The 22,532-nt window shown below is 38.3% G+C and overlaps 1 protein-coding gene across 2 annotated transcripts in view; it reads left to right on the top strand.

Annotated features, from left to right (window-relative positions):
- insrb (insulin receptor b) overlaps window positions 1-22,532 on the top strand; it is an 83,950-nt gene that overhangs the window by 35,224 nt on the left and 26,194 nt on the right. The gene's annotated exons all lie outside the window — the stretch shown is intronic.

The raw sequence follows: 22,532 nt of genomic DNA, 5'->3' as shown, positions 1-22,532 counted from the left end.
GAAATCTACTAGGTTAATTCAACATTTCTCAAAGGGTTATAGCTGAAAGAAATTAAAGCAACTCACTTAGCGATGATAATTCAGACAGAAAATATGCATTAATCAATTCAACTCTGGCTTTCTCTGCTGCCTTTGTTTTCTCCTTTTCGACTATTTTTTTTCAGTTTATAATCACCAAAATGAATGACAGAATTAATGGTTAGCTTTTTTTTTTAGCCAATGCTTGCCTGTTTTGACAGCACTATAGCAGCCTTATCAATCAAGCCAATTTTTGCGATTTGCCATTGTCGGTAACATGGTATACCCTTTGTGTCTGGGGTAGAACAAGGTGTTTTGTTAAGGTACAGTCTGTGTCTACAAAGGGCGTTTCACTCCAGTGTGTGAATTGAACATATCATTTTTTTTTTTTCGTGCACAGAAAACATTAACATCATTATTTAAAAACTTGGATCATAACTAGAAAAACTTGTAGAAGTGTAAACACACAGTAAATATGCCCAGAGGTAGCTGAAAGATACCTTTTGATATCTGTTTTCCCACAGGGTTCCATCAGCACAGGATGTTAAAGGTGCTTGCTGAATTTCTTTAAAAACACAATGAGATGGCAAGCTGTAAAAGGTTTACTGCCGCTTTTACCAGAGCAATGAAGTCTTTTTTCCCCCATCAAATTAAACTATTATTGGTCTAATGTGAAACCAAAGGCTTACGATTATTAGCTTGCATTGTTTTTCTTTTTTTTCTTTTTTTTTTTAAACAAAAAGACTGTTAAACTTTTTCTTTGCCATACATTATTTATTTGTTTATTTTATTTTTCTTCTCATACATTGTTTATTAAGGGTATTTGTTTAGTTGAGGTTTTTATTTTAAATTTTTTGTGGGGGGTTTACGCACAATCAATAGAAAACCCAAACCCTGCAATAAACAGATGTTCTGTAAATTTTATGAATAAGAAAAATATAAATGCTTTATTGCAGTAATTATTTGAGCAGTTCCTCTATCACCTATGATCCACTATTAGGAGTGTTTGGTAGCTCAGTGTTCTCTGTCAAAGCCATTTCCTTCACTCCTTGTACATCATTAACTCATCATAAAAGCTACACTGATGTGTCGGAAGAGCTCACAAGTACTGCTATTAGTTTATGCATACAGGATCAGCGAAGCGCGTGTTAAAGGCTTAACATAGCCTGTACCCACAGCTACTAGTATGTACTGTATTTAGAATATGTGACTGTCACGCTTTGTCAAATAAGGAATTTCGTAAGTGGCTTTGAGGTTGTTCAGTGGCTGTACTGTAGGAGCGAGGATGGATGTTTGATCGTTGGAAATTCTCAAGAATTTAGCCGTTGCATCACCTTTCTGGGAACGCTGTATGTGTTCATGGCGCTGCTTAGGTCGTTCAGTTCATGTTCACCTGACACCTTATCAAAACTCCACCCAGTGTTATGATAGCATTCCTTTAGGTCACGAACACACTGGTTCAGCTGAGAGAAAATGCTCGAAGTTATATTTTTTAAACATTATTAATCTCCAGTTCAACCTTTTGGTTCTGGGCTGCATTTGAACTTTAGGTTTCTAAACCTAATTTTTCTAACCTGAGCTCACTTATCGTTGTTTTACCTTTTCATCAAGCCAAATTCTTAGCACTTAGCACGAGCCAGATCTAAATGATTCACATTACAGGATGTTATCTTCTCAGTTTTCAGGAAATCACTATTTTTCTTGAAACCTTAAACATGTTTGTCTCAAAGAAAAGAGCAAGTCACACACAGACCTTCCTTAGGGCAGGGTCTGTCAATCTCAGTTTAGTTGTGTGGCCAAATACGGACCAGTTTGACCTCAAGATGGCTGGAGAAAATGAGTAATTCCAACATTAGAGTGCTTTAGTTTGCACTTCCATGTAAAAATGATATTAAGTATGTAAGGCACTAACAATATATAATATCTCACTTAAATTTCCCTGATTATGAGACCAATTTTGTTTAATTTGGAGAAATTTTGTCGATTAATTTAAGGATTTTGCTGACTATTGTTCTCTGTTTGAGTAACATCACCTGATCAAGCCTTTTCTAACATTTCACACTACAAAATAAGTAATAAGTGTGTATGATTTGTGCTGATATTGCATCGGTTTGATATCAGTATCGATCAATACTCCATGCTGCAATATCGGCATTGTATCGGAAGTGTAAAAGTTGTATCGGGAAATCCCTAATAAAAAGTACAGTATTGGAGTGAGAGAGCAGAAACTAAAGGGCCGTCTAGTGGCACTTACCCCAATGTTTAAGGCATGCACATTTAATCAATGCTTCCAACTGTCATCAATTATCTGTGTGGCTCTTAGATAGTTTGTATCTGTGAGCCATGAAACGTTGTAAGAACCCACATCTTTGGTTTGCCTTTATTGGTTTAAAAGCTCATTGATTCTGAGAGCAGCTCCTGTGATATTTGGGCTGATGGATTTGAAACCAAGGAAGAGTCAGAAAGAGAGTGATGATGTTCTGTAGGATAACAGAGCTTGCAGTGCTTCAAAATAGGAACTGTTACAAGTGCTTGTAAAGCTGTCATTTCATTTGTTTTTTTGTTAAAAAGCAGATATTTATACATTAAAATTTCAGTCATTTGAAAGTACATTGTCTTAAAGAACACAAGAATTGTCATTTTCCCATCTAATAATGTTGCTCTAGTCCTTTTCCAACCCATATATTATTCACTCAAAACCCAGACCAGCACCTGAAAGTGTTTTCACGTGCTTGTTTAGAACACAGCATTGTAACCTACCGTACATACATTTGGACCAGGGAAGGGTCAACAGTTAATCATTTTAAAACAAGATTTTAATCTGAAAAATTTCTTTGAAACTGGATTTTTTATTTTTAAATTTTATTCTACAAATTATTTTGTTGTGCTTTACAAAACATTTCTCTACCTGCTGCGGTGTAATGAGAATAAGGAAATAAGGCAGTGTCTGTTAATGGTTACCTCAGTAGCTTGGTCACTGTGACACAGAGAGACATCAACACTGTGTTTACAAAGTCAGAGCTGTTTTATGATGTCTTTTTGCTTCTTTAACTCTTAAAATTGGAGCTCTACATATGAGATTAAAGCTATTATAGGAAGTGTGGGAAAGTGTGCCTTTCATGTACAAATGTGGCAAAATATGTTTTTGTATTTGTGTTTTTAAATGTCTGCTGTCATGTGCTAATCAGCAGGGTATGATTTGTCAATATTTCCTTCAAAGGGGAGGAGTTTAGGAGCCACATCAGGTCACAAGGCAAGGCCGACAACATAGGGATTGGTTGGTGAAAGTAGTTTGCCTTGGATCCATGAATTGATCTTTCTGTTCGACTCTTAAGATAACGAATTCTTCTATTTGTTTAATATTCAATTGTTCTTTTCTATCCTCTGCTTTTTAGTGAAAATGACAATGATGCGTCTGACAGTTAAGAGATCGTCGGTCATGCCCTCTCGAGCTTTGATGTCCTCCTTCACTCGTTGCTAAATGCATTGTGTGATGGTACTGGAGTGGTGACAGAGTTATTGGGGTTGCAGTAAATGCGGCAGTTGCTTTTAAAGGTTTTATTGACGCGCTGGTGGTGGCAGAAATGTGTAGTGCTGAATTGAGATTGCAGTCAAGCTTGTACCAAGCCTCACCTGCACGTTAATATTTTTCCCACACCTTAATAGCCAAGCTGCCTGTGTTCAAATCGTTAATATCAGTTGTGGAAAAAATCTCCTCGATATAGCATCACCACAATATCTATCAGAGAGGACAGCTACTTTGAATGCATAACTTTTCCTCTCTTTTCGCCTTCTGATCCATTACCTACTGGGAAATATTCTCCTTCTGTACGCCCTCCCTTATTCATTCTCTTCCCTTTTCTTTTGTTCCTTTGCTTTGTGCTCTCTTTCTCTCCCCCCTTCCTTTCCCCAGCCCGCTGTGGTATGCAGACATGCAGGAATTTCTGGGCCTCAAAATGATAGACCAAACTTGTCAGCCCTGGCTCCAGCTTAGCAAAGATGGCCGCCTTGGTAGTGTCTGTGCACTTTTGATTGGAGCGATTGGATTTTGTCGCTGTGTCATTGATCTGAGTGTGTGTCAGCATTTATTATGCTATATGCAGAAGTGTAAATTTATTTCAATAAAAGGAGTTTCCATCTAACATTTGTGACCAGTAGCAGTTTTCCTCTGCTCTCCCTCTTGAGTGTCACATACATTATGCTACACGTTGCGTGCCGATCAGTTTCACTGAGGGTTTGGCAGAAAATAGATTATCTAATTTTTTTGGCTTAAGAAAAATCTTTTCATGACATAAGTGACGGAATGCTATAATTTGAGTGTTATTTTAGCTATATTAAAATTAAAAGCCAAGATGGGATGATCCTTCTCACACCGGGGAAATAGAGCTGGGTATCGATTCAGGTTTTCCAAACCGATTCAATTGACAACGGTCCAATTCGCTATTCAATTCGGTTTTTGATTCAGTTAAGGATATTTCGCAATATCAATTATACTTGAATATGAAAGATTTTCTCAGGGACCGAATGCTGTAAAGTACCTCTAACTTTGGTGCAATATTAAAAATGTTCATGTTTACAACACTGCATTACACACTGTGTTAATAGACATGTTTATATATATATATATATATATATTTTTTTTAAAGGACTTTATTAATCCATATTGGGGCATTCAAAGGGAAATCGATTAAAAATAGTTGAATCAATCATTTTACCCAGCCTTACTGGAAAAGCCGATGTTTCTGCAAACGTTGAACTTAAAATTTACAATATGACCTTCCTACCTAACTGTTAGGTTTAATGTTTTAGATCTGCATAAAAGTTAGTGTAAAGTCATCCAAGTTAAAAACATAGAAAAGTGAAATAATTGTGGATTTGTGCAATGTACTTGAACCTTTTAGTCAATCAAATCCTTTTGATTACATAAACATTTAGAGTTACTGTATATTTTTTTTTTTACTGTGCATTAAAAAATGCAGAGAAAAATCTGCACCTGATGTAAGGAGCATTTGGTTAAGTGGGACAATCCACCATATGACACATTGTCACACCAGCAAACAAGCTTAATACCTACTGTGTGTGCTGTGATGCATTTTCTAGCCTGAGGCTACAATCACATTGGCCCAAGAAATAACATTTTAATTGTGTGAAGACTTATGACCGGGTTTTAGTTATCTATTTGATTTGATTTAAGTTCTTCTTAGGGCGCCTAGATTTTCCTGTTCACAATTAAGTAGATTTTTTTGGTTAGTGTCCTTTAGAATTCATTGACAGGAAAGTGCAGCCAAAGCACATTTCAAAAATAAAAACCTTTGGATACCATCACTAACAATTGAACGTTCAAATCCTTTCTCAATTCTCTATCCACATATATAGTCAACATGACTATGTGTCGAGGGCCTTAGCTTGTTCTTAATATAGACTATGAAGTCGTAAGCTCTTCCCTTGCATCTAATGTGTTAGTGTGTATCACCAGGCAAAATGATGTCCAGCTGAGCTAATATTTAGCATGCCCTAGCTGTAGCCTTTTCCCTGTCTGTTACTCTGGACCTTGTGATGGTATTGTTCCAACTAAAAATGGTCTGCTGCAGTGCTCGCACTCTGCCAGACATGCTGCTTTCTGTTGTCGGTCCTACACACACACACACACACGGACACGTATGGCTCCTCAAGCTAAGTTTCACTGGTATTTTAGATGAATGCAGTGCAGCTGTAAAATTCCCCTTTTGGAATTTTGCCATCATGTGCTGTCAGTTTTCCACTTTTAGTTTAGTCATGTAATCAACGCCACCTGACCTACACATCTCTGAATTCAGGTTAATGAGATCAACCTTAACCACAGTATTTTTGGAGTGTGAACAGCAAGCATGTGAGCCAGTGTAATTCATATCAATGACGAAGAAGGAGCAGCAGACCTTGGCAGAACAAGCTCTCCCCTCAATTTGTGAGCAAAAAGCAGGCGGACATACACATGGACAGACAGACATGCACCACCACCATCTTGGGCCTGCTTATTGCTCTTATTTGTGCTGTGGCTTGAATAAACATTGCCATCGAAAACACTCTTCAAGTTTTATGTATCGTGACGTTTGTCTTTTCATTGGACAAACAGTTTAAAACCAAGTGAAAAAAACACACACATCAAATAACAAATGGCTTTGCTTGTCACCCACATAAGACCTTAAGCCCCATGAAGGAATGTTGGTGTAAGTTCTCCTTATCACCCATCATCTCTCTTCCTGCCTGCACCAAGGCAGGCAGGGACTGGAAGGAGAGGGGTGCCCCTCTGGCCAATTCCATTGAAATGGTGGCAAGTGTTTGTGTGATGGTTTGGGATCTTGTGTACTTCAGTGTGTGTCTTGGTGTAAATGGTCAGTAATTGCTAACATTTCTGAGCTCAGGGACCCAAATTTCAGCTACAAAGATGGCCATGTAAATCAAATAAAATGGAGCGCTTTATTGTTAAATATCATTAGCCCACCTCATGACCTTCATTCACAAAGTTGTATCAGATAAAGTGCGTTTAACTTGTGTAATTTAGCACTTTTTGGTGGATATGTACTAGGATGACCATATTTTGACTGTCACACTTGGGCCAAACTCGTCATACTCAAAATACTCGATGTTTTCTTGAATCTACCTTGAAACAACAATATAATAAATAAAAGGTTATTTGTCCATAAGGTTTAACAAATAATTTCTCTCTTAATAACAAAGACTTAGAAAATTACCCAAGTCAATCACCTTTATTATGCATTATGACCATCTGTCCTTGAAAAATCTAATGTATACCTTCTTTAAATCTTTCAATCATTGAAACCATGAAGGTTTTATCATCCAGGAGGATCTTCCTGCTGATATTTTTTAATTAAATCCAAGATGGATTGGTCTCTTTCAATCCATCTTGGACTTTATTCTCTCTTATCTTTTTCTCATGTGTGATGATTTCGTCAAAACAAAGTAGCATCTTCAATAATTCTGGCACTTGTGAGTAAAACTACCGTAATGACTCCTTAGTTTTCAGAAACTGCTGGGATTTCTTCAATAGAGCAAATATTAGTGAAGTTACGGTCTTTTAAATTAATTATAATAAACTTGGACATTTTGATGATTTTGTAAAATCCGGCCAGACGATCCGGACAAGACGTGAAAAAGAGGACATGGTCGCTAGTATGTGCCATCCCTAGTTAGGGTTTGAAATGCTTCATAACTCTAATGTACCAGCTAGCTGAGTGTCATCTTCTGCTTATTAGAATAATATAATAAATTAACAGATCGGCACACTAGTGCCACCCCACCGTATGTATGAGATGCTGAATTTTAAAGTTTCCGTTAATGAGAAATCTGTGGGGTCATTTAGAAGTCCTGTGGTCCTCTTGGCCCAAGAGTGCCAAACTATGAGGTTTAACATGTGGTTTTGTCTAACACAACTTCTGTATTTGTTTTGGTTTCATTTGAAATCTTCAACATTCCAGAAGCTTTTCATTTAGAATCCTGTACAAGTGTCCTACTTGTATCTTCTGCTGTTTACTGAATTGCACTAGACAGCTGCTAAGAAGTAGCTGATCGAAACTACACAGAATATTAAGCACAACTTCCAGTTCACCTTTACTGTAACAATTCCTGTACTTCATGCTCTTGCAAATGTAGCAGCATGTAGATTGTTAAAGTATAGTATATTTTTGATCACTTTTAAAAGGTAGGATTTTAGCAGAGGTGAAAAAAAAACATAAAACCCTTACAAGTAAAAAAAAAAAAAAAAAAAAAAGAGCAACAAGTTGCATCAGGGTAATTTGCTTTCTTTACCCCAGTGTCTGCATTCCTGTTTATAACAGCGTGTGCCAGTAGTCACCCACAAACTCACAAATTTAAGATAAATTATATTGGACTCAACAAACCTTTTTTCAGCTGTGTATACATTCATAGCATCATACTTTGGAGAGTATTAGTAGATCATGACAATTAGAGGTCACGTCATCGTCGTCTCCACAGTCCAAATCCAAAATGTCCTCTCCAGGCGGAGGGACAAAAGCGATATCAGACTGTGAGCCCCGTACAGGTTCCCGTCTCCATTCACTCTTCAGGATTGGCGGGATGAGATAGGGCTTCTGAAATATGACGCGGAGGCGTACATCCCAGAACAAATAATATGAAAGAGAACAGCAAACTTCTTACTCACTGTTTCATTTTATTCTTATTATACCTACTTGTAGGTGTAATTGTATAAGAGATAGTAGATCTAATGGATGCTGGTGTGCATGTTCTAGTTAAAGACATGATTTTTCGGTATCAAAGGGGTATTACCATTGGTCGATGGCTGGTTAATAAAATTTATGAAAACCTAATACCATCCATACCCTTTGTGTCCTCACCTGATGTGATTACAGATTGAACTATTGACAGGGGATTGGACATTAAACTGAGGTTGCATCACTGTCAACAGGTCCTTCAGTGAATGATACTTTCCTTCAGGAGCCGCTTATGACTGCTGATGGCATCAATCACTGATACCCATTTACTGTCTCCTGTTAACCGCTCCAATCTTGACTGACTGGCCTTTCTATGCTGCACTGATTTGATTTAGACCTTATTCGACTTTTTACAATCTCATTATAAAAACTAAAAACACACACGCAGGCACACACACACACACACACACACACACACACACACACACACACACACACACACACACACACACACACACACACACAGATCTGCAAACCAACAATATCTCTAAGAATAACCACTGTACAGTATCTAGCAGAGCAACATGCCTCTAACTTTTTTTCAGAGCTTTTGTTTTGTTTGTTGTGGTCACATCAGAAGATGTCATTGTTTGCTGAATTGGTGCAAGTTGCTTGATGTGGTTTTTGTACCTACATTGTACTTAATTGTTTAATACATCTTTATGATGTTTTATACCATACTGGAGTTATTATCGAAGTGTAATTTGCTGTTATGGCTGGTCCTGTTGTGCATGGGAAACCTGTTAAAAGACAGGACTCTACTACGATCATGCTGTTGAATCTTGTTCAATTGTTACAAGGTTAAATTGCATAAGCAATTTGAAATATGAGTTATGGATCATGACAACCTTCCTACAATTATCCCATCAATCTATAGTACAACAAAGGCACGGGGGACAGGTACACACATGCACGTCTCATTTTTTGTTGTTCATGCTCTTTGTTTTGTTTTGTGTCTCCTGTCTATTTGTTTTTTTTAACTGACACAGAGTCAGAATCAGAAATGTTTTAATGGCCAAGTACAGTTTTTAGGACAGTACAAGGAATTTGACTTGGTAGTCAGAGTCAACCTTTTCTTTACCAGACTAGAGTGCTGATGTCAGCAAGTGATTCAAGCCTTTCAACATTTAATTTAAACATTAATGTACCATTAGGACTGTGGGTTTGGTGGTCAGTCTCTAGTATGCCTTAAAATATCAATAGATATACTAATTATATTGTTTTAATAATTTCTTAGATTATTGTCATTGTGATAAACATACTGTTGATCTGATGTAAGATGTAATACCTGTGCGTGTGTACGTATTGGTGCCTCCTACACACTCACTCAGGCGAAATGTTAGAGGGCCTCTGCTAACAACATCTGCGCCTCCAAGGATAAGCAGGGCCCCTCCAGTCCCTTGACACTATTTTCCCATGCGTAATGTAAGTGTGTTGTTCTCCTTTTGTCCTAAGCCCAAGTGTGCACATGCATTATGTATGTGCATGCACGCACATATGTCAGCATAAAAAACTAGGGGGCACCCATTTGTGGTTACAATATTTTCCTGCACAAGTCACCTACTGTGTAAACCCTTTAACAAGAGTTTGTTTTTCAGTCAGGCTCCTGCTGGGACATCACGCGCCTGATTCTTGCACCAGGATGGAGGTTTTGGACTTTTTTTTTAATGGCCATTCATGATGACTGAGGTTTCTGATGGAACCAGCAGCATTTTATTTTGCAGATTTGGGATAAATGACATTTTAGTTATAGATAAAACCTGATGTGAGTCACAGCTTGTCATTATTTTTAATATAAGATGCTGAATCAGGGCTTGTATCTCGCCACTGGTGTTCTCCTTTTGATATATCTCAAATATTGATAATACATTAAAATGCACTAAAAATCATCCATCCACCATTTTTTATTTTGTCATTTGCTTTACAGTTTCTGTCACTGCTGTGCCAACCTATTTTTTTTAGAGATCTTACACTAAATCTATCTCTACTTTAAGTTACTACCGTAATTGAATTGAAGTAACTGACGTGACAGTCTGAATTGTGGTCATTTGTAGTGGATTATGTTTACATGCAGCAAATTCTGTTTTCCCTGTGATTTTGAAGGATATATACTCAATAAGTTTAAGGAAAGTTGAATCTGTATTTAAATGTACAATAACAAAAGTTAAAGATAATTAATGAGGTATGTTTGGTTTAAATATCTTAGTAAGAAAGATAAAGATAATCCCAGTAGGAAAGAAGATGATAAACCTCTAAAATATTAGTAAAAGATGGAATTGTGATGTATATATATTTTTTCCTGGTTGTGCTTTTCCATTGAATCTCATTTTTCGAGGAGACGCCCGCAAATTTTTCTGCAAGGGGAGAAAAACAAGCCTGGGGGAAGGGTGTTAGTTCAAGAGCTCTGATCTGAAGAAGGGAGGGACAGGAAGACAGCATCACCGTGCTCTTCATCTTGGACCAATGGTTCCACGTGGCGTTTGTGAAATTCTGCTAATCGTCCCCTCCATAGTGGTCATGTGTCGGCACCATCTGCTCTCGCTCTGTCCTTTATGATCTGCCCCTCGTGTAACGCGTTTCCTCGACTCTTCCTTTCAGTGCCCTCTCTCTCCTTCCCTTCTTTGAGTCTCACCCTCTTGCTTATCCCCCCCACCCCCTACACCTCCATCCTGTGCTCTCCTGTGCATCTGGATCACTGCCTTCAGAGGCACACCATGCTCTGTTTCACTGCGGCAGTCCTCGCCCAGCTATACCTCCCTCCCATCAAATAAACACAGAAGAAACCAGTGCAGAAGATTGACCATTGACTCATCCAGATCACTAAAGCTGATCCACAGCGAAAAATGTAATATTTACCTTAACATCTGAGATTGTTTATGTCTTAGAAAAGTCTGTGTACATACGGCACACACAGCAAAACACACAAACACCTACACACACCCACGATCCTCCCTCGCTCTCCTCTCAGCAGTTAATAATGAGTGCTTATGGCAAATCTCTTTAGTCTGGCAGTTATTGGGACTAAGATTTTAATTAGAGAGGGTTTAGATCTGCGCACGCTGCATTAGCATTACAACAGGGGCATGTTGGAAGGCTTGATTGGCAAGCAGGCATGAAGACTTTTATCCCAACCATGCATCAAAGAAAGAGCCGCAGCATGTCATTGCTGCAGGTAGTGTGTCTGCGCTCTCCTAAAAGGATTGTACATTATTATCAAAGCAGCTTACCTTCTAAAAATGTGTTCATGTATAACATATTTTATTTTATTGTACATTATATTTCTGATGAATAAATAGAAGAGATTGTCAGTTTGCGGTCTTTAGCTCCTGAAAATCCCAGTTGATGATATTCAAAAAGGAAGAAAGGAGGAACAAAAGCAGGATCTCTGACTTGTCCCCCAACATTTGATGAATTTGGGCCACAAGCTGAGAGTTTTGTGTATGCCTCACACACTCGTCATTATCGATCCCTGCTCACCAACCCAGGAGACCCCTGCTTAGTCATTTTGCCTGTTTTCTTTGGCCACTCGCTGTGCTGATGGAAAGGCGGCTCTCGCTCGGGTCAAACTGAGGTTTTGTCTGCTTCAAGTAAGATAGTGAGGGGTGATTGTGCTTTGTAAGCACATTTTTTCTGATTTTGTTGACCTAAATGTTAATCACAGTTTGTTTTTTTTGCTTCTGTAAGCAAGATTTTATGATCATGATTCTACAAAGCAGGGATTTTAGAAAAATAATGTGTATTTTCTACATTCCATAAACATTTCCTGACATTTATGGGCTAATATAATGCTTTCAGTCATGTATCTTGAACAGGGTTAGCATGAAGGCATCAAAATGGTAATAAAGTGATTGACTTGTATCAACTGCATGATTTAAAACAGCTTGAATCATTTTATTTGTTATCATGGGATTAATTCTAACAATAGATGCATTGGTTCATGGCTGGTAACTCTTGTGTTATTCTCCAAGCCTGGGTCAGGGGTCGGAGGGGGCGCAGGAAAAGAGTGGCTTGTGCCGAGAACAAAAGAATAACATTCAAACCTCACATGTCGTTGACATGTGACTTGTTTTCTGTGTATTTTGTGCGTTGTGTGTGTGCCTTAAAGAATTTGACTCTTTATGACAAGGCTGTTTCTCCCCATACTGATGGAGAGTTTTCCTCCTTCCATCTTCTCAAAATAAAACCCTTTCCGAAGCCTTGTGCGATAAAGAGGACAGCGGAAGTTCACACATTCGTCAAAGAGCAGTTAGTGCACATCTAAAAACGTCCCACAGAAGAAAAAAAATACTGTCAAGGCTCTCTTGTCATTTGTTTGATTTAACTGTACACTGGACTTATTCCCCTGATAATATTCACTTTTTAAAAAAAAAAAAAAAAAATGCATTTGTGAAACTTTCAAAATTACTTCTGTTGTGCTGTCTCTAAGGTGCGTGCGTCTGTGTGTGTCAGTGTACTGTACGTCTGCTGTGAATATGAATTAGGATGGCCAGCATCTGCACTGCAGCTGACCTGCCCACACTGTTCCTCCTGCTCAGTGCAGCTGGTCAGCCTATTCAACAACAGCAACATGATCATTGAGATGTAGACCTTTAGGTACTGTATATGTATCTAGTCTTTGGGGGCGGTTGCGTTCATCTCCTGTTGTTTTCTCAGAGACTTCAGAAATTGAATAATTAAAGGTGCTTTAGGTTATGTTGTGCACACATGTTTTTAACAGCCAGTTGATTGTCTAGTGTTAAAATGTTCCACTGGATAGCTGTATAGTGTTTTTTTCAGTAAAATTTGATCTGGGCTAGGTATAAAATAAAATGTGTCTTTTGCTGCCAATGTCACACTCACTCTACCAAAGTGCTCAGCTGACCACACTTCCTAGTTTGACTATTATTCTGCACTGCAAAAATGTCAAATCAGCAAGTGACTTCTGCCACTCATTGGCCTTTAACTTTCCGCTTTTCAATACCACATTTGAGTGTAATTACTTATAGGAACCAGTTTAATCATTAGAAAATAAAGTGTATTGTTTGTCATTTGTTTGATGATTATTTTGAATGTGCAAATATGAGTAAAAAAAAAAGCAAGACTGTTTTAGGACCAGAAAATCCTGTAGAAAACATGAAGCTAAATATTAAGTTTCAGTGTGAATCAAAAAGATAAAAGCTATAACAATTATTTTTCATTATTTGTCTCTTACCTAGTTTAATTTATTGAAGTAGATTGTATTAGCAAAGTTATGAAAACAACTTCCTCATGGACTCTGTGCGGAGTCCTTAAGCTGTGTTTTATTTTCTGTGCGAAGTTTATAGCCACTCTGGTGACACAGTCCTCAGGGTCAGAGGGGCTAGCTGAAGCCCCTGAAACATAAGAAAGCTGGTGAGAGAGGGAGCCCACTAGAGGAAGGAAAGAAAGATGGAATAAAGGAAGGAGAGGACAAGGTAGAAACGGACTGTGACAATCAGCTCTTTGATAAACATTTCCTGTGTCAGCTGAGGACGGCGCGACAAACCTGACTTCTCTTTTTTTTCCAGTTTTCCTTTCTCCATTTGTGGCTAACATGAGGAGATAATGGCCCATTGAGGCAGAAATGAGAGGCCTAAAAAACCCCTTAGTCACAACTAGACTACTGCTCGGCACCTCTGATTAAATTACACAGATTATTTAAGCACAGCTACAATTATTAAACCTGTGCTCAAGAGGTTAAAGATGTCAAATCACTGTCTGCTGCATTTGGTGGCTTCAAGCCTGATTCTATTTAGGGATGCAATAAATGTGCCATTTAAGTAGGGATGTAGCGATTCACTCAACTCCCGTTACGATTCGATTCACGATACTGGGTTCACGATGCCATTCTCTCACGATTTTTTTTTATTTTATTTTTTTTTTTACACAAAATGAGACTGTAGACATATGATGACTGAAAAATACAACTTTTTTTTCTTTTATCTTTCATTGTCAAAAGAATATTCATTAAAATTCTGGCTATACAGTAAACTATGCAAAACTGCCTAATCGTTCACTTTCTTTTTAAAAGTGCCACTGAAAATGTATTTTGTGCCTTAACAATTGGCTTTTAAAACAAATCCCACATCAAAGAATTAATATAAATAAACAAACTATGGCTTTCATTCTCTCTCTCTGTGCCCCTCTGACGTTGGATTTCACATGTTCTTTTTTTCTCACCGCTTTCCTTTTGTCTTGGGGAAACCAAAATGCTTCCACACTTCTGATTTAAAACATGATGGTGCGTCCTGAATTTCAAATTCTCAATAGATAGCGCCCTCTGCTGTTAAATTAAAAAACGTAAAAAAAATAAAGCTTTTCAATTTCAGAGTATCAATGTGAACCGTGACACCTTTGAATCGATTTTTAACTGCCTCATGATTCATCTTTACATCCCTACATTTAAGTTATTTGAGTTTTTTCTTTGTTTGTGACAGCTTGTAAACGGCTTCTGCTGGATTCAGTCAGGGCTGGGTGATATGAACCAAAATTCATATCTCGATATTTTTTCTCAAAATGGCAATATACAATATAAATCTTGATATTTTTAATTCAATAAATAAAGACAATTCTAGGTCCAAAATGCTGAAGAGAAATGGTACACACGCACATTTATTAACAAACAGCTGCACAATATGTGCCACTTCGAGCTTTGTGGCCTGTAAGGGACAGCATGTGTGAGTGAGTTCTGTATTGTGGCTTTGTTAGGGGAAGGTTTGGGTTGGGATGCACTCAACAAACCATCTGTACTTTTCATGCTGTTCTGAGAAGTAGCAAAACAGTAACTCCTAAAACTAGTATTTTGATACAAAATAAACTATAAAATAAAAATATATTGATATATAGGCGATATTGTAATTTTCAATATCGCCAAAATAGAAAATACACTTTATCTTGAATCTCGATATATTGCCCAGGCCTAGATTCAGTTGTCTGATTGTTTTGATTTTTGGTTCTGCTCAAGGAACTCTTGTTCTACTTTGGGTGATGGGAAGATGGACATCTTATCTCTTTCTGATTGATGTGCAGGCCCAGAAACAGTGGTTGTAGCTGATCACAGTAAATGATGTTCCAGCAGGAGCAGAAGCCACATGAGACCGTTTGACACTGATTGTCCTGGTTCAGTCCACATTGTTTGATTCATGTGTCTCTCGCGGGAAGCCACATGCTTTAATGAATCATAGATCAACGGCTGGACGTGACAGCACTCAGGTTGCAGTGGCCTGTGCAGGGGTTCTGTGACTTGACAGAAAGCTGTTTTATTGGGAAGGGAATGTTCTCTCTCTTCAGTGTGTGTGTTGTGTGTATGGGATGACGGCGGTGGGAGTGATTATCTTGAGCTGTACGGTAAAGAAGAATCATGAGGCTGGTGATGCAGGGGTCTCATTCTCCAGATGAATGTTCAAACGCTGCAGATCTCAATCACCTCTTCACTGTCACCAAAATCTCTAGTCAGCAAAGCTTGCTGGACCGCTCCTTGCATTTCTGTGTTCCTGCCGTTTGTGTGTGTGTGTCACATGCTTTGCCGCTTCTGACTTTGTGCGTATGTGTGATAAATTACATCTGTTTGTAGGGCTGCTTGATTATAGAAAAAATAATAATCACGATTATTTGAGTCATGATTGAAATCACGATGATTAAAACCATTATTTGTCAACAGAAAAGTTATTCATTTTTAGTACAAAACAATGTAAAATATATTCTTTAAACAAAAATAAAATCCTTCAAACACTAAAATCAAGTTTGTTCACTTTTGCACAAAACAAAACACTTCTTGCATGTGACGTGTCTTTGCTCTAGGTCTTCATCATCAAACCCAAAGTGTTCTCATATAAGAGAATTTCACTTGCCACGCTTGTTTACCAAGCGTTTTGCTGCGTTTCTCCTGCCATGTTTTAAGACCGCTAGCAACAACTTTCTTCGTGTTGGCCTGCAGGCTAGGTTTAGCTTTGACAGAGGCGGGGCTTGCATGCGTGTGTATTAAACAACTCAAAGTTAGTATTAATAATCGGTGTGCCAAGCTTTATTCTTTGTAGATGTCCGAAATCGTGAAAGTTTTTTATTAACCAAATAAAACTCGTGTAAAATTATGTATTTATTTATTTAATAATTGTTTTTTCTCGATTATGTAATTTTTTTTAATCATTGAGTGTAATAATAAAAATTGTAATCAATATTCTGTGTGTATTATTTTAAACATGTGTGAGTGATTAGATGAACGTATGTAACCATGTCTTTATGGTAAAAGACCAGCGATTTACCCTGGGTGTGCTCATTAACATGTAAACCAAAGGGATTTGACAAAATGCGTGTGCGTGATTTCAAGTTTTTTTGTGGCGTTATGAGATGGATTGCGGCCATCAGGAAGTCGTGGACCTGTAGTGTAACAAGTGTGTAGTTTTCCCAGTGACAAAACCAGAGGAAGGGAGAGGATTTTTTTGTTGCGTAAAGGGCAAGGCAAACATGGCAATAAACAGTGGAGGCGTACCACAAGATAATTTACAGGAAACAGATGACACTTAATTATTTAGGAGGGTGGTAGCAACATGTTAGAATGAGTAACAGAGGGAAAAGTTGAGGCATCGGCGAGAAAATAAATCAGTGAAGTGTATCGATGGAAATCTGAAATCTGATCCTGTGGCTTTGGCTTTGTGTGGAAGAAGACTTGTCACCTGAGGCTTAAACCACCATTGTGTGGGTCAGGAGTGAAAAGGAAAGGGTCAAGGGAGGAGAGAAGACGAACAAAGGGGGTAGAGTGAATCACACACTGTAGGGTTAAGTAGATAAAAAGTGTGGCTTCAAGATAAAAGGTGATGGACGCAGGGTTACATCTTAAGAAAATGCTGGTTGGGAGGGTCCAGCTAATTACTGCAGTCCATCTAGCTTCATCTCCATGGCAACTAGACAGGCCAGGGGAGCCGGCCAGCAAACAGGAAGACACCAACGAGATAATCAATGAACAGACATACAAGACTAAAGCAAATCTGTTTGTTGTGAACTAGATTCACCCTGCACTCTCTCATTGCGTTTGTTTCTTTCCTTGTTTATTTCCACCCGAGCTTAGCAGATGAAGTTGTCTGACATATTTTTGCTTAATAAAAGGAGTGTTTGGCTTTCTTTTTTCCAACAATAAATGTATTATTTTTAGGTTTTACAACACATACAACGATACAACCTCTCAGACACGTATCTGTACTTATGTTTCTTCACAAAAAAATGGCAAGTCACAAAAGTGTACAGACTTCAGTGATTCCAAGAAACAAAGAAACAAAAAGGTAAATAAAAAACCAAAACTCAAACAAGCAAGTTCAATAAGTCTCAAGAGTCCTTCTCATTATGATTTTTGGATAGATTCAAAATAGGTGATAAATGGCCTCCATATAGATTCAAACAAGTCATTTTTTTTTCCTTTCAGGAGATATGTAATTCGTTCCAGCTCGTGGTAGCATTGTCAACATCTGTTTAGCCTGGGTTTGTCTTTTTTCAAAGGGAAACAATGGTCTTTAGCCCCATCTGTAACTATTGAATAATGTTCTGACTCAAACAAAAACGGCTAATAAAACAACATTTTTATTGTCTTTTTAGTTTTACTGACTAACCAAACTCACCGAGTTGCAAACAGCTGATTCCTCTAACAAGTTTTTTTTTTTTGAATTGTTTTTTCATTCTTCACCTACATACAGAAATTAATGTCAATTAAAAGAAATGCCTTTTTTCAATAGTAACTGAATTTTTAAATGCATATAAACAGCGTAGCTCGGCTGGAATCGAAAATTCTGGAGCTCTTGAAAAATGCAAGAAGTGCTTTTGGACGAACGAGGAAGCCGAAATCATGCTGCTACAACTAACGGAAAATCTTAAAACGCATAAATGGGGGACGGAAATTCAGAAAAAAGATCTCTATCCATCATTTTAAAAGAGGTCCTCAATTGACTCGAGAGCAGAGCTGGATAGGCGTGTGCACGTAAACGCACTGACTGAGAGAGAGCGAGTAGACATGTTGAGGCAGCGTTGTGGATATGTGAAAGGGGTGTGACACGAGTCTTCCTGTGCATGTGTGAGACAGAAAAATGTGTAATGAGTTTCAGCCCAAAAGGTTAACGTAATGCCTTTCTGTGCTTTTTGTAAGGTGTCTTCAAGTAATCTTTTGTGTTTGAGTGGGCTGGTTTTTGAGGGCAGCTGAGCACAAACACAGGAGATAGATACATAAGATAACACGTATAAAAAGACTTCTATTGATTGAAAAGTTCTTGGCAGCAAGAAGTAATGGAAATAACAGAAGACATCACTAATGATGGAGCATATAGAGCATTAACACATTTATGCTAATGGCGCTAAAGGAGAGAAAATGTTCACATGTGAGAATTGTCTGTATTTTTTTTTCACTGTGTGAAGGAAATAGTGTGATATGGAAAACACATTACTGGGATTTCTTTTATAGCTCCTCTCTTCAAATCCTTGGTTTTCTGCCTCCCCTGGTGGCCTCATTTACCCTCTCTCCCCCTTTTCAGCCCTTCACAGTTTGGCCATCAAACAGACCTTTAACCCATATTTCTATTAGATTTGTTTATATGCATTCTTGCTTGTGGGAACACAGAATTGATGCCTCTGATCTGGTGTTTCCCCTCGCGCTCCTCTTCAATCAGCATTTTTTTTGTTAATAGACTTCCATCCTCCACCCCCCCACCCCCCCACCCCCCTCCCTCACCATCCCTCTCCTTCTCTCTTCAGGCAAATGTCATTACATCAGATCACTGGCAACGTTTATAGCAAAGCTTTTGAAGTTCAGGACTCCCACTGTGGCCAAATGTAAAGTTGTATCTATCTAGCAGTGAATCCAGCAGATGTGTTCGCGTGTGTAAAGGAGGGGATGAGTATGCGTGTGCATGTGCTCTCCTGAGTAAATGGTTTAGGGGTAAAAACGTGTTTGTTATTGTTCCCAGCACTCTGCCTGTAGACAACACCGCCAATTAAAGGGGCGGTTTTATGTGTTAAGAGCAGGAAGTGCTGTCGTGTTTGACTGCACGCTATTGGCTGCCTGGCTTCTCCCATGTCTCTTCCCGTCAGATTTAGCAGCCGGGGCTCTTTACTGCCACGGCCAAATGAAAGGTAAACACAGCACACCTTTGATCAGGCTTACTGGAACTGTACGTGTGTGGTGAAGCAGCATACAAATTATTGAATGACACTGTAAGGTTTACATGCTCGTGTGTGTGTGTTTAGCCGAATAAGATAACCTCTCCAGGATGCTACCTCCGCCTCCTCCTGTTGTCAAAGTGTGAGACAGATCTTCCCTCCATCCAGCCTCTCTTCCACAACCCCCCCCCCCAGATCTTGCCCGCATGAAAACAAAAGAAGGCGTTGTATGAATGAAAGTGGGAGGGGCCATGTGGCTTGGAAAAGCAGATGGAGGGATGTTTAGGGATACAGAGGTGGTTTAGGCTGCCTTGTATGAAGCTAGTATTAATAAATCTAACTAAATGAACATAAAACATTTTTTAAAGTCTACTTTTATGCGAACGGTGCTCTATATATAAAGTGCTTTTAAAGGGATGCAATGATCAGTCCAAAATGTTAAGAATGATGACAGGTTTTCCTCTTAACTGTCATTGTGTTTGTGCGATCGACGGTTAGAATCAAATGCATAAACAATCAAAGGTTTGGGATTATATTATATAGAAGGTAGAAGGGCTAATTATTGGTTGTGTTGTATGATTTTATTATTATTTACAAATATCAGCCAGCTTTTTTTTATTTATTTGAATCACTTTTTTGCTAAACTTAATTTACTTTTTTCTTTCACAGATTTGTGGGTTTTTACTACATTCTGTGTTGTGTATAAACACACTGTACTATATATAGGGCAGCTCAGTGGAATGTAGCGACTAGGTGTCTGAGCTTATAAATTGTGGCCTTAATTCTACCTGTCTGATCAGAACAGTAGGTCTAATCCTCTCAGTATTGTAACCTATACTGTAAGTAGCAGACTTCTTGTTTTCTGATCAAATATATGTTCAATATCTTTTCTTTCTACATTTTTTTTCATTAATTGATAATAAATGTGTATAACTAGTTTTAAAAATGTTTGTATTTCCTAATTTTACTTATCAGTGTGTCTTGGCTCTAACATGGGACCTTTTGAGACAACTATTAGTTGTATAGTCTTACAACTACTATAGATAAATGCATCTAAAGTGCAGTAAGGCTTTTAAAACAACACAAATAAAATGTCCTGTTGTGACCCTGCACCCCTAATGCTAATGCCCAGACCCGGCCCCACACCTCCTTACTTTGACCCTGGTCTAATTGTTTAAGCCTGTTATAATTCCCCTAAAATGGCAGCAGTGAATTTACCTTCCCTGACATACCAGCCTATGAGCTTCGTCTGCCCTCTGTCTGCCCCAGCAAGGCCAGGGTTAACCCCGGGTGTCTCTCCTTCCCAACATGGTCGAGGCTATTGAATGGCTGCCTCTCTCAGTCAGCAAACACATTGGCTGAGGCTGAGGGTGGATCTGGGGTTGGAGTGGTTTTCCGGCATGGATCCTCCCTTGGCTGGAGCTGGATCAAGGGAGGAGGGAGCCGTCTCAGCCCTCCCTGCTCTGTTAGGTGATGCAGCTGTCTTAGCGTGTGCACAGAGAAGGGGTGGAGGGCACCAGAGGAACTGTCTCAGAGGGTTTTATGTTTGGGTTGACAAAACATATGTAACGAAGAGAAAACACTGCAGCAGCCCTGGTATTAAATACTGTAGAAGCTCAATACAATGGTTTTTATTTATTTCATCACTGCCTGCTTTCCACATATTCTTTACCAACATCTAATTAGTTATTGTTATTTTATTTAACCTCTTTGCTCTTTCATGAACCTGTTTAGCCCTTCTAGTTTTACTCAGGCAGCACTATGGGCAGCCCTCCCATGCTGAAGCGGGTGGGGGTCCTGGTTGTATATTTGGCACCGATAGATCATGTGATGTCCTCACAGAGGTGGCATTCCCCTCTGAATGCTGACACATAGTGCCCTCGCTGCACTTTGCAATTCTTCAAAGTGTGATGTGCTTTTCAGATATAATTACAGTTTGACTTCTCTCCCTGTGATAAACAATCTATCAACTATATATCCAATATTTATTGCTCGATTCAACATTAATGATCTGATCTACCACCCAAATCTGGCAGAAATCATCTTGACAGGATGTTTAGGGTATCCATTGTGATTACCCTGACATCTTTTAGTTTAGTTTGTTTACAGCAGTGTTTCCTAATCTTTTTTGTCCTGTGTACCCCCTTCGCATTTTTGTGAATTCATGTGTACCCCCTCTTTATATCATAAGTACCCTCTCAATAATTTCATATGCATTTTTCATTTGTAGAACAGCAAGCTCTCTTAAACCCCTAAATGTGTCTCAAACATTGGTTCCCTAAGGCTTAATCTAAAAATTCAAAACAATGAGTGGAAATCAAAGTGGAATTTAGTTAAACTATAACTTTTATGTGATTACTTCAATACTAAGTAAATACAGTCTCGTTTGTAAAATGTAGCTAATTATTGTTTCCTATTGTCATAAGTGTGATTAAAAGAATGGCCTCTACAGCATAAAATATTTATTAAACTATAGTATAATTTGTGGTGAATTTGTCAAAAAAAAAAAAGAAAAAAGTCTGAAAAGGAACTTGGAACATTTCCTGATTATTTTTAAATTAATTATGTACCCCCTGCAATGTGCTCCTGTACCCCTGTTTGGGAACCACTGGTTTACAGTATCCAAATCTGACATTGTCCTGAATATGTCACATTTACAAATTGCCCTGAACCAAACACCTTATATTGTTTGTCTAAATTTAAAAATGTATGCTGTAAAAGTAAATAATCATTGCCTGCATTGTCAGTATCTTAGAGAGAACTTTGTTCCATTTAGACCAAATGTTTTTGGTCTGAATAGTGACACCTGACACATGTAATTGCTTTCGGTATTCATATATTGTTCACATTCAGTTTGTTTGTGCAAACCTGTCGGAACCTGGTACAAGCTAAAATCTATTAAGAATTAAGTGTCTTATGGTTGTAAGCCAGTTGATTCTCAATAGATCTCAGGAAAGCCAATACTTGCTGGTTTATTAGACCATTAAAGGCCACAGGTCAGACTTGATGAGCTAATCTAAGCACAGATGACATGCAGACTCCACTGGCTGTTTTATTTATTTATTTATTTATTTATAAATGAAATCTTGTATGAGCCACTTACACCTGTTTCCAACTCCCTCTTTCTTGATG

The sequence above is a fragment of the Gouania willdenowi genome, chromosome 4, assembly GCF_900634775.1.
Source record: "Gouania willdenowi chromosome 4, fGouWil2.1, whole genome shotgun sequence".
NCBI classification, from domain to species: domain Eukaryota; kingdom Metazoa; phylum Chordata; class Actinopteri; order Blenniiformes; family Gobiesocidae; genus Gouania; species Gouania willdenowi.
This window is presented reverse-complemented; position numbering and strand designations above follow the sequence as displayed.